This window comes from Adiantum capillus-veneris, chromosome 29 (assembly GCF_014529385.1).
Source record: "Adiantum capillus-veneris isolate H3 chromosome 29, ASM1452938v2, whole genome shotgun sequence".
Taxonomy (NCBI): Eukaryota; Viridiplantae; Streptophyta; class Polypodiopsida; order Polypodiales; family Pteridaceae; genus Adiantum; species Adiantum capillus-veneris.
The window spans coordinates 106,497,701-106,511,212 of record NC_140959.1 but is presented as its reverse complement, the minus strand read 5'-3'; the positions used below and the strand labels follow the sequence as shown (position 1 = coordinate 106,511,212).

At 39.9% G+C, this 13,512-nt stretch overlaps 1 pseudogene; it reads left to right on the top strand.

Moving 5' to 3' along the window:
* Window positions 1-10,504: 10,504 nt before the first annotated feature.
* LOC147419708 (uncharacterized) lies at window positions 10,505-13,036 on the top strand (annotated as a pseudogene).
* The last annotated feature ends 476 nt before the right edge of the window (window positions 13,037-13,512 follow it).

Sequence of the window (13,512 nt, the reverse complement as noted above, 5' to 3'; positions counted from 1 at the left end):
TTCTTTAAGTGCATGACATTTTGATTGCATGATAGCCATCCAATTTTTTGAATTCAATGATTCATCAAAGACTAAGGCTACTTAACATCATGTAAGCTAGACACAACTAAATCATAACAATCTGATGCATAAGATGCATGGCAAGAACCTAAATGATTACCACTAGAAAAAGGTGCATCCATTTTACTGTCATGAAAAGTATGCACCAGTCATCTAGGCATACATCTAGCCTGCTCACTCTCAGCCCTTTACTCATCAAGTACATCATGTACATTTGAATTAGCAATAGGCTGATTTGTGACATTTTTAGAAACCCCCATAGGCTGTACATTTACCTCATTGGAATTTACATTTGTACTTCCACCACTGAAAAAAGGAAACAAAGTGTCATATGTAACATTTAATGGCCTAGTAACTTGTGTGTAGCGGAAAATAGCATGAAGATAGTGAGCATTTCATTAGAATAGATTCCTAATGAGCATAACGAGAGTGCTTGGATGGAGAGAGAGAGAGAGAGAGCAACTAAAAGCATAACACCTAGTTAGATAGCATGAACAATACTTCAAAAGAGAGAGAAATTAAGCAATGGAAAACAATTAAGGACCGGATTTATATGGAGCCGGTCCCCCCTCCAAAAGGCTTTGTATTATGGTTTCTCCCATGAAGAGAGACATTGTACAATACAATTCTCTGTGTTCCTTCAATACTAGCTAGTGCAATGAAGATGGAAGATTCAAGCACTAAGCAAAACAATTATAAAACACGACATCAATTCCCTCACGGTCTCAGACCCAAGACCTCACACACCTTCAAAGATGATGAGAGCTAGCAAGGTATGAGAGTAGATAGAGAGGAAGAAGGAGTATTCTTACGCGAAATATGTACATCTCGTCACATAATCACTCATATTATCATAGCTTAGCTTAGTAATTAGCATGGTAGAGGAGATGAGAATGCATTGAAGGTTGGCTCTTGGTTGTATTTGCATCACAAAGCCAAGAGTTGTTGGTGTAGGCCTCCCTTCTCACAAGCTTGGACTAGGGGATAAGCTTTCCATCAAAGCTTGAGAAGGAGAGAGAGTCTTCTTTGCTTCACACATGAGATTGTGTGAGTGTGTGTGTGATAATTCCTTGCAAAAATCAGCGCCCTCTCTCTCTTGGTCGACCCCCCTTGCTAATTACTCATGATAGAATCCTATTGGACCTCCCGAGGCTTAGCCAATGACAATTAAGCAGCATAAGTGATAGCCTTATGACATGTGTCCCCCTTTCCCCTTTTGTGAGAGCTTTAGGTAATTTAATAATTCAACTAAACTCTCATTGTACCCCTTTTCTTCCTGGCCAATAGGAATGAGGCAAGCCATTAGGGTGTTGAATGCTCATTGGTCCCCTTGGGAGGCTGTCCAATAGTCTTCTAGAGAGCTTAATTCTTATTGGTTCTTTTATTAAGTGTTTTTAAATTAATTAAACTAGATTTACTCTAGCCTAATTCTCACTGGTCCACCTCCAAGGCCATCCAATAGGATTTGAGAGTGTGTGTGTGAGTTTCTCTGTCATGCCCTACTTCTTGGGCTTGACCCCTCCTATGTAGGGCTTGACAAAGACTTTTCGGACACACACAAAGCATCCAATTTTCCCTAAAATTGACCTTTGGACACAACGTTTGGATTATGGAACCTTAGCATTATGGAAGTCTTAATGGGCTGAACCTTAAGGTCTTTTAAGCCCATTGTTGCACATAGCTCTGTTGCAGATGGCCCCCCCTTTGGATCCCTACCGTGACTGGTCTGCTAACTTAACCAATATTCTAGCTTTTTCTCCCCTGGAACTTCCCCATATTAAATGATCAGTTTAACATGAGAAAATCATTTAGGAGAATTAGATATTGATTATTATGACATTACCTCTCTCTTGAAATCATAGTCGTCCTCATCTGTGGAGTAGAGAAGATAAAGCATATTCATTAGTCCTTTTTCCTAGTGGATAGAGGATCCCTATGTTACCCTATGACATCATTCCACAATGGATGACTAGTCCATTTGGCGCTTGAGAGCCTAAGGCTACCGCAAGCATGTCTGTACATTAGTCCTACCATCTTCCATAGTAGAGTGACAAACTCTACTTGGTGTTTGGGAGACGTCGTCTCCGTAAACTTGATCTAAGTATGCATACTACTTCATTTTTGTGCACAATGAATAAAAAGAGAGTCTTATATGACAAAACTTTGTTCATTTTAAACATTTGTACATTTGCTTACTCTAGGGAAGCATTGTAAGCATTGACAAGGTTTAGGTTATCCTTTAATTGTATACCTTGCATCCATCTAGCATCTTCAAAAGGATAATTGTTAAAATTAATAAGATATCCTCAGATAGTCTTACCGCCTCTTAGTACCTTGTCTTCATGTCGGCAAATGGACTCGGACTGCAGCACCTCTTCTTGGTCCTCGATCTCCGGTGGGTCTTCAATAGTTGATTCTTGAGGTTGATCTCCTTTGTAAGGCTTTAGTAGGCTCACATGGAAAGCATTGTGTATGAGCCAGTGATTGTGCAACTTGAGTTGATAGGCCATCTCATTAATTGGCCTAAGAATCTGGAAGGGACCATAGTACCTTTTTACTAACTTAGCATAGTACTTTTGGTGTCCCGTAGGATTCTTACCCGTTGTGTGCCTTAATCGAGCTTTGGGAAATTTGAGTAGGACCCAATCATTTTCTTTAAAGGCTTGGGCTCTTCTATGCCTGTCAGCAACAGCCTTTTGCCTTTGCTGTAAAAAAGAGATAGCATCCTTAATCTTTTGAAAAGATTCTTGTAGGTCTCGGCTATACTCATCTACAAAGAAGATCTTCCCATGTACCTTAAGTAGCAAGGGACTTTTTTATCTTCCCTCAATTACCTCAAAACGTGCTTGTCGCATGGAAGTATGTACGGTGTTATTGTAGGCATACTCCACTAAGTGTAAGTAATTCTCCCATTGGGATCTTTGATCCACTTCCATTTCATAGGCTTTTAGTAGATCAAGAATTGTTATGTTAGCTATTTCACTTTGGCCATCCGTTTCCGGGTGGTAGGACGAAGAGAAGTTTAGCCTTGTTCCTAAATTCTCAAAGAGACCCTTCTAGAAATTACTGGTCATTCTAAGATCTCTACCCGACACTATGGACATTGGCAAGCCATGGTACTTGAAGATTTGTGAAATGAAGAGGGTTGCCATTTGATACGCTTTGATAGTCTTTTTGATAGGTATAAAATGAGCTTGTTTACTGAACCTGTCTATTATCATCCATATTCCTATATTCCCATGGATAGACATAGGCAATCCAAAGATAGAATCCATGGATATGCTCTCCCATGGTGAATTAGGGATTGGCAAGGTTGAAGCAATCCGGGTTGCTTCCCTCTATCAAACTTCGTCTTTTGGCATACCACACATTTAGAAACATACCACACATTCATGGTCGGCCAATAGAAATATGTTTCAATCCCCTTTAGGGTAGACTGAATCCCTCTATGCCCCGCATAAGGAGCATGAGATTCATACATTACTTTCTCATGGAGTGAGTTAGTAACGCATAATCTATTGCCATAGAGAAGATAACCATCTTGTAAAGTAAATGGTTCCTCTTTATTACCTAGTGCAAGGGCTGAAATCACATCTCTAAAATTGGGATCAATAGCATACTCATCTATCATAGAAGATAGATCATTGTGAGTTGCTATGGAAACCGCATTCACTCTCGGCCATCTTGAGAGTGCATCGACTACTTGACTATGCTTGCCAGCAATGTGAACAATATGAAAAGGAAATTTGCTCACCTCATTTGTTTGTCGGAGAGCTTGGTCTGCGTCATGACGTACTTAAGACTTTGGTGATCCGTTAGCAGAATGAAAGGAGCCCCCAATAAATAGCGCTTCCATGATTCTAATGCATGTAGAACTGCAAGTAGTTCTTTTTCGTATATGCCTTGATCTTGCTCAACAGGGTTGAGCCTTCGACTTTCATAGCCTACGGCATGCCCTTCTTGGAGCAAAATAGCTCCAAGGCAATCACCACAAGCGTCACATTGGACTTCAAATGGCTTTGAAAGATCCAGTAGTGTAAGCACAGGTTGAGAGATAAGATTTTCTTTAATATTTTTGAAAGCATTGTTCTCCTTGGCAGACCATGTGTACCTAACGTTTTTATTTTTTAGGTCATGTAATGGTCCTTCTATTAGTGAGAACTTTTCTATGAAGCGTCTATAGTATGCACACATACCTATAAATCTTCTTAGTTCATGAAGATTCCTTGGTTTAGGCCATCCTTTTATTACCTCTAACTTTGATGCATGGATCCATTTGGATGCTATCTTGAGAGATAATCTGACCTAAATACTGAATCTCTTGCAAGAAAAATTCACTTTTCTTTCGATTAACATGAAGTTTATTCTCTTTTAGAATTTGAAATATTACCTGGAGATGTTTCTTGTGTTCATGTAATGAAATAGAGTATCTAATGATATCATCAAATAACACTCCAATGAAGGTTCGGTGAGGCCTAAATAGCTTCTCCATCAAGTGATTGAATGTGGCTTTGCATTGGTCAAGCCAAAAGGCATGACAATGTATTCGTAAAGACCAGACGTAGTGCAAAATGCGGTCTTTACAATGTCTTGATCAACTATCCTTATTTGATCATAGCCACTTTTTAGGTCAATCCTATTGTAGTAGGTCGATCCTTATAGCTTATCAAATAGGTCTTCTAACCGTGGAATGGGAAACCTATTCTTAAGAGTGATCCTATTTAGTGCTCTATAGTCCACACACATATGATATGTGCCATCTTTCTTTTGCACTAATAGCACAGGTGAGAAAAATGCAGATGAGCTAGGCCTAACCATGCCCTTCTCAACTAACTCATGCACTTGCCGTTGATAGCCGTTTTTGGGCTCTCTGTGATTTCCAAAGTGAGTTATCCCCCCCTATCAAATCACTCAAACACTGTGGTTACCCTCACCCTTTCACTGTATATAGGTGCGTGTGAGTTAGGGGACTTTTCCCATATCTCCTTACTGAAATAAAAAACCCTCAATTAGCTAGGCATTGGGCTAGTTGAGCCAAAAAAATAAAAAATATAAAAAATATAAGTATATTATGGCCCATGCGTATGTAAATATTTCTTTGTATATAGAGCCTAAATAAAAGATTTTTTCATAATTATTTTGGTATTTATTTAAATATTTCTACCTAGGTGTGTGTTATTTATGCTCTGTACATTGCCTCACCATTACCACAATTTTTCTTACCATTTTTCATACTCTTTATTCCATATAGAGATATTTTCATGTAAGCTTCTCTTATATTTGGTGTAACTCCACCCCAACAAAAATCCAAAAAAACTAGTTTTATTTATGTGTATATTTTTTCACTATTGTGCTTTTTCCCTTCCTACATCTATTTTGTTTTTTTCCTAAAAAATTAGAATACCAAAAATATTTATCTTTTTATCATAGCCTCATAATGAGAGAGATTTCTTTTGACCCCTTTATATTTTTTCCACTTATATTATTTATATTTGACATGTACATATTTTTTAGACCCCTCAATATTTGATTTTCTTAGTTGTACTATTCACTTATATCATAATCTCAACAATATCTTCAATTATAGACCTACCAAATAAGGTCAAGGGTAGGTCGCATGCATACATGCACTATGGAGGGCTCACTCTTGGAGGTATTCAAAAGAATCATCCAAAGAAGGACCCCACAAGGACCTTGTGCAGTGGAAAAACACGGTCGGTTTTTCTGAATTTTTAAAGTTCACTTGCTCTCCGAATTTGAAAAGGTAATACAAACAAAAGTTGTAGCTTCTGGGCTGAACTTTTGCCTCAATTTTTTTCATATTTTTTTGAGCTACGAGCTGTGAACTATGATTTTGTTAGTGGACCCCAGTTTTCCCATGCTATGCAGCCACACTCTCTCTTCCACTTTATCATTTTCCTCTTTCACACACACTTCTCCACTCATCATCCCCACCACTCTCACCACTCCTCTTTGCACCCTACTCACCTTCTTCTCAACCTTGAAGAATAAGAGAAACCATGGTGAACTCATACCTCCCACACACAATTCCATTCCAAAATTGACCACCTAGTCTCATTTTTCCTCCTCCAAATTACCCATATCTATCAAAAAAACCACAAAATTTAGCCTCTTCTCTTAAAAGACAGTATCATGGTGGTTGATTACTCAGCTTCAATTACCTTGTCTCTCCTTGTTGTCCGCCCCGGACCGCTTCAAATTGGTGCCCCCACGGAGGAAAAAAACTCGTGTATGTTTTTGTGTAGGATCAACTTTTAGCATAGTCAAGTAATTTGCATGAATCACGAGAGTTTGTATGATCCTTTCATTCCCATTGCAAGGCAAAAGATACACATAATTGTTAGTACTAAGTTGCAATTTCAACGGGTAATTCGTAGGATTTTAGGTCCTCTTAGGTTAGCCGAGATAAACACTTCGGTATATCCTTTTATTTTGCCTCTCATTAGGTACGATATTAGCTTGGACGTCTATATTTTTGTGTTATTTTAAGCATTAGGACATGCATAGGCCATGGATAATGGCCCAAAAATAGAGGTTTTTCCCTTTCATTTTACTCCACACATTAGAATAAACGTTGCAATTAGTAGAAAGATCCATTTTCAACAACGAATGGTGTTCATGTTTGGTGCCCAAAGAGTAGGAGAAATTCTTGCATCACCAAACCCTGTCATTCTACCTCTCATCAACTACCACACTTCTTTTGATGTACATGTGTTCATTTATGAAGTGCATCCCGGAAAAATAGTGTGTATGTTTGTTTTTTCTTTGTCCAAGTTGTTACAAGAAACAAAAAAAGATCATTTGTTCTAACAGGGAATGTGTGTGCAGTAAAAGTTCAATCCTTAGAGATCTAGCTCTATTACCAATTGAGTTGCAGGAGCAAGTAGTAAGGCGTCTCCCTCATAACAAGAGGGTGGTGAAGTTAAGACGAAAGGTCCTACGCGTGGATTCCATTTTCCTCTTGTTGTTGGGCACTAAGGAAGACCGCGCATTCATCCAACTAGTGTGTGCCCTAAGATTGGTAAATAGAGTGAAATTTGGCGTTTGGCAAGTGAATTTCACCATTGAGGAAGGCTCTTCAGGAAACTTGTGGCCAGAGTTCATGCTTCATAGACTCACATTTGGTGAATTTTTCCCTCATTTGCGTCTTATTACTAGTCTTCCTTTCTCTTTCAACAAAGGAGATAGGGAGCTATTCAGAGCTTGTCTTAATAAAGAGAGCATAGAGAAGTTTGCAAATTTGTATAAATTCTCATCCTTCTCTACTTTCTATGACACTTTGTTCATAGAGACATTGTAAATCTCTTTATGCTTTTGAATGAATTAACCATAATCCTAAGGAGTTTTAGTCCAGGAATTTTGTAGCACAAGTGGAGTCTTTAAATCTTGCAAACTTGATTGGACTTGATGAGGATGTTATTTATGAAATTGTGAGAAGGTTGCCTCACTCCGACTGTGTGGAACTCGAAGGAAAGGAGATCCTAGTCAATTGCTACTTTCTCACGGCCTTCGACGAGCATGAAGATCTAGTTTTTATACAAACCGCTTGTCCGTTGGGAATTGTAGAGCAAGTGCAATTTATCACTTGGGACATGGTTGCGAAGTTCTAGAGATTTCTGTTTATCGCCTTAGCTTTGAAGAATTTCAACCCTTCTTAGAGCTCATCACTAGTCTACCTTTTTGTTTTGATCAAACAAACCGAGACCTCATTGAAGCTTGGATAGCTGAAGAAGAAAACCTAGAGTGGTATTTTCTTACTTCTTCATTTGCAGGCGAGTGGTTCTAAATCTCTATTGTATCCCTTATTGTAACTCGTGTTGTAATCTTTCATAATAATGGAGAGCCAACGCCAAATGTCTGGATATCTGGTAAAGGGGACCTTTACCATAATTAATATGCAGTCAGGGAACTGTCAGGATGACTTTAGATTCCAATCAGGAAGTCATCAGGTCAGAGTCAACTCAGGAGATAATCAGAAACCTATTAGGAACTAAGTAGGAAAAGACATTATGTGAAAGGATGTAACTTTTCGTAGGGGCTTTTGTATCTTTTGTGATCTTCGATGATGTAAGGAAGTAAGGGGATGACGCTGATGTGTGTGATGATGATGGGAAATGGAAGGCGGCAGTTATATCTATCTGTGTATTGTCTGTTCTGATTCTAATCTATGTCTGATGAATAACTGATGAAATCTTCAGTATAAATATGAGATATATGTATTCCCTTTGATCTTGTCGATGAAGTATCTAAAGGTTTGAAGTGCATACATACTGTGTAGTCCTGTATTGGTGGTTGGTTAAGTGTTAGGCAATTATCAGGGAATATGCAGAATCTATCTAAGCCTTTCCTGATCAACCCCATTACACTTTGGCGATCCTGCAAAATGTTTCGGATCTGTTCCTTACCTGTGGCGTAGAGGATTGAAGTGTTTCTGATGACAGAGGAGGATGTTACAGACCTGCTATATGAATTTCGACATTGGGAGTCAGAAGAGGAAGAAGGAAATGATTTTCTAATCAAATTTCGCCATTGGGTAACAGAGGAAGAAGAAAAGCAGGAGTACGACAGAATTTTTCTGCGGGAGTACTTTCCACAATTGCCTAGGGATGTGCAGAAGTGTATTAGAATCAAAGTGGTGATCCTCTTCCGGTGCATTCATCCGGTTGGCATATATGATCTCCCTGTAAGTTGGTTGTTTGTGAACATCCGACAACTCAGGAGATACTTGGAACTTCGGAGGAAGTACGCTCTCAGGCGACAAGCAACTGGCAAGCCGACTTAATGTATGAGTGAAGAGGAGGATGGTCGCCAGTCTGCACAACATCCTTATTAGACACGTTTTCGTAGCAGGCAAGGAGTAGGTTCATCCGCAGCAATAGAAGAAGAGGAGGAAGACAGTCAACCGTCAACTCCTGAAAGGCAAAGTAGTACTTCTTCTGGAAATACCAAAGATTTTGAGCAACAGAATGAGGAGATTTCTAATCTGAACCTGCAAAGGTTTGTGGGAGCATTAGCAGTCAATCAGGTTTTTAGACCAAGAAGGCTGCAGTTTCAAACACACACACCACCATTACCATTTGACCCTTTGAGACAAATAAATCAAGGACAAGTACCGGTACCAGTACCAGTGAATCAACTCCAACCACAACCTGTAGTGATGGCTCAACCAGTACCCAACCCGAAAGTGGGGGTGGCTAAGTTCAGCGGGAAATCCAAGGAGGATGCTGACAGTCATGTGGGGCAGTTTGAGACCAGGTGGATGGCAAGTGGATACAATGTGATCCATAATGATGCTACCAAGAAGGAGCATTTTGCTGCCACATTGCAGGGGAAGGCAATGGCTTGGTTTATTGAGTATGGTATTGCAGCTTTTCCAACATATGAAGCATTAAGAAACAGATTTTTGGCAAGATTCAGGGAGGAAAAGACCCCTGAGGATATCTTGATCAAAATGAGAAAGATGAAGCAAAGAAAATTGCTAGTGGAAGACTATGCTCAGAAATTTAGAAACCTCAACAACAGATTGTTGGCAGCACAGAGGCCATCATTTGAACAGTTGGGCGATTATTTTTGTAGAGGATTGAATCTGGAGCTGCGCAGTTCAGTAGCAGGAAGAGGAGTGATCAACAATGAAGCAGATTTCAATGAGTTGGTGGAAGCAGCCACAAGGGCAGAAAGAAGGTATGGAAGCCTTGAGAAGAGAAAGAAATCTTCCAAAAGGGAAGAATCAGATTCAGAGGATGAAGAAGATGATGAAGAAATAGATGACTCTTCAGATGAGGAAGACTCAGAGTCTGAAAAGGATTCTGATGAAGAAGATGATGATTGGTCAGAGAAAAAGAAAAAGAAGAAGAAAAGTAAGAAGAAAAAGAAGAAATCCTCCAAGCAGGAGAAGGACAAAGAGAAAAAGGGTAAAAGCAGGGAGCAGACAGTTCCTGGAAAAGAAGACATCAGTCAGATGATTGTCAGTCAATTGAAGAATTTGGGTCTTACAAAACTGGGTATGCCAGAGAGGCCTTATTGTCAAACATGTCAAGTGTTTGGCCATAGTGATGAAAGATGTTGGTACAATCCAAATTATCGGGGACGCATTCCAGAAAGGGTGCAGCAAAGAATGAATCCACCTGCAGCGAATGTCATGATTGTAGGAGGGCCTCAGGGAAGGCCACATAATTTTAGAAACTGGGGAAATTCAGGTCCTATTCAGAGACTTCAAGCCCAAGAAGGGTGGGGTAATCAAAGGAATCAGGACAGAATGGGAGGAAATTTACCGTGTACCTATTGTGGAACACAAGGGCACAGGTAGGGACCTGAATGCACCCTGTGGTGCAAACACAGGAGTGAGAGGGGGATCCCTATAGTACAATATAATAATAAAGGCGGCCAGCCTCAACAAAGGCCTCCTGCAGAGTTAAATGTTTTCATGTTGGAAGAAGAAGAACAGGAATCTGAAGAGTTCCTGATGAATGCCAAAGTGGAGCCTGATAGGGCCCGGATGCCTAATGAGCGCTGCTGTGGAAGAGGGGAATCAAGCAACCTGTTCCAATGTGATTGTACGGAGTGTGTATCGATTGAAGGAGTTAAAGAGGGGGATAATGTTCCTGGAGCTATGGTGGTAACCAGGTCGTCAGGAAAGGTAAAGGGGGATAAGGTTCAGAAAAAAGAAGAACAACAACCAATCAACTGGAAGGTTCAGGACCAGATTAGAATGGGAGTATTGAAGGAGATAAATAAAGTGAGCAAGCGACAGGAGGATAAAAGAAGGGAAACTCAGGAAGTCCCTAAGGCAATAGTAAGGTATCCGGCAGACAGAATACAGGAAGGAGTTGGTAAAGGACATGATCAGGCGTTGACTGTACAGAAGAAAGCTGCAGTCAAGATGTCTGAGGAGTTTTTTGATGCATTAATGGAAGCACCTACTCAAATCAGTTTGAGGTAGATTTTGAGTTTGGTACCAAGCTTTGCAGACCAATTCATGCAGAAGTTACAACAATAGTATGGGGGAAAGAATCCGATTGACTTACAGACAGATGAAGATCCAGATCAGGAGATTGAGGTAGCAGAATTGCAACCTGCAGATGCTGATTACAAATTTCCAGTGATCAGTGTAAAGATGGAGCAGATATTTATGCTAGGAGTGTTGATTGATGGAGGATTAGGAGTGAATGTACTTCCAGAGGAAACATGCAGGAAGATGAACATTACCTGTTGGGATCCGGCACCATTTCAAGTGAAAATGGCAGATCAGAGGAGGATCCAGCCATTAGGGATTGTCAAGAATAAGGAAATTGAGATTGGAGGTCACAAGTTTAAAGTCAATTTTGTGGTGTTGCAGTTGGAAAAGTCTTCTCAGTCATATCCTATGATTCTTGGGAGACCTTGGCTTAGAGCAGCAAAAGTCAAGCAACATTGGGGAGCAGATTATGTGATATTGAGACAGGGCAAGAAAAAGGTGAGAATGAAGATGGTGGCCACCAAAATACTTCCACCTGATTGCAGACCTTTGCATGCAGAAACAATCAATATGGCTCCCGAATTGGAAGAAGATGAGGAAGAGGAATTTTTGAGGGTAAATTCTTCTGTCATTCCAATATTTGAAGGGGATGTACAAAATATTGCAGAGAAATATGTAGCTAATGATCCCAAGGTGGAGAAATTGAAGAAAAAATTGGGCAAGAGAAAGCTGTTTCCTGAAGGATCTGATTTGGAGGCAGAACAGAAACAGGCAGAGATCAGGGCAGAGAAAGATTTTGAGGAATATCTTTCAAAAAGTTCAAGGGTAAGGGAAGATGATTTGAAAGAAATGGATCTAGGAACAGAGGGGAATTCTCAGAAGGTCAGGGTCAGTGTCAATCTGGATCATAATTTTAAAAGAGGACTGCAGGGTTTACTCAGGGAATACAAGGATGTATTTGCCTGGCACTACAGTGACATGAAAGGAGTGGATCCAGCTTGTTGTGAACACAGGATCAACCTGAAGGCTGATGCAGTCCCAGTGGTACAACAAAGATACAGATTAAACCCAAGTTATGCTAAGCAGGAGAAAGAAGAATTGGCAAGTCAGTTGAGTAAAAAGACAATGACAGTGGAGGAAATTGAAGAGCTGCAGGAGAAGCTCAAGGCAGCATCAGAGCAAAATCAGAAAATGGAAGAAAAGTTAAAGATGTTTCAGGGTCATTTGCATAGAAGAGAGAGCAATGCAAAAATGTACAAAGTGTGGCAGAATGAGTGGAAAGCAGTATTGACTATGGAGTTGGGGAATTTAGAAAATACTAATGTAGCTTTAGAAGCAGACAACAGGGTTCTGCTGAATAGAGTGGCAGCCTGTAAAGATGTGGAAAAGCAAATTAGAGAATGCACAGATGATGAGTTGTCAATTGATGGATGGTACTTGTCACCTGAGGAGGTTGAAGACATGAAGGCTCAACTGAGGAAGCAGGGAGAACAAATTTGGCAAAATGTGGGAGTCAGGCTAGAAGAAGTGATGTCTAAACCATATGAAATATTTGACAAAGAAGAAAATAAGGAGGAGTATGAGTTACTGAAATTTCAGTATGAGGAGTTACATGAAAAATATAACTCTCTCCTTGAGTAACAGTCACAGGACAACAAACAGATTGAAAAAGAGGGTGTTCAGGAAGATGCTGTACTAAAGACTCCAATGTTGGATACTTTAGTGGATACAATTGCACAGCATGTGGAAAAAGATAATCAGGTATTGGAAAAGTTTTCTGAAGAGATTGCAAATCAGGGGCAAAATAGTGTGGTTGCAGAAAAGGAGAAGATTGTACCTGAAACAAATTTGATGCAGCACGCGCAGATTAATGAAGAAGAAAGCTTGCAACAACGGATAGTAGATGATCAGGGAGATATAGAATTGCAAAATGTGGAGGACAAAGTTGAAGAAATGCTTACTCAAGAAGATGGTGTGCTAGAGGTTGAACAAAAGGAGTGATCAAGGGAATTGTGGGTTCAGGTCGCCAAAAAGTTTCTTTTTGGTACCACCTGGTGTGCCAGGTGGTAAAGGGGACCTTTACCATAATTAATATGCAGTCAGGGAACTGTCAGGATGACTTTAGATTCCAATCAGGAAGTCATCAGGTCAGAGTCAACTCAGGAGATAATCAGAAACCTATTAGGAAGTAAGTAGGAAAAGACATTATATGAAAGGATGTAACTTTTCGTAGGGGCTTTTGTATCTTTTGTGATCTTCGATGATGTAAGGAAGTAAGGGGATGACGCTGATGTGTGTGATGATGATGGGAAATGGAAGGCGGCAGTTATATCTATTTGTCTATTGTCTGTTCTGATTCTAATCTATGTCTAATGAATAACTGATGAAATCCTCAGTATAAATATGAGATATATGTATTCCCTTTGATCTTGTCGATGAAGTATCTAAAGGTTTGAAGTGCATACATACTGTGTAGT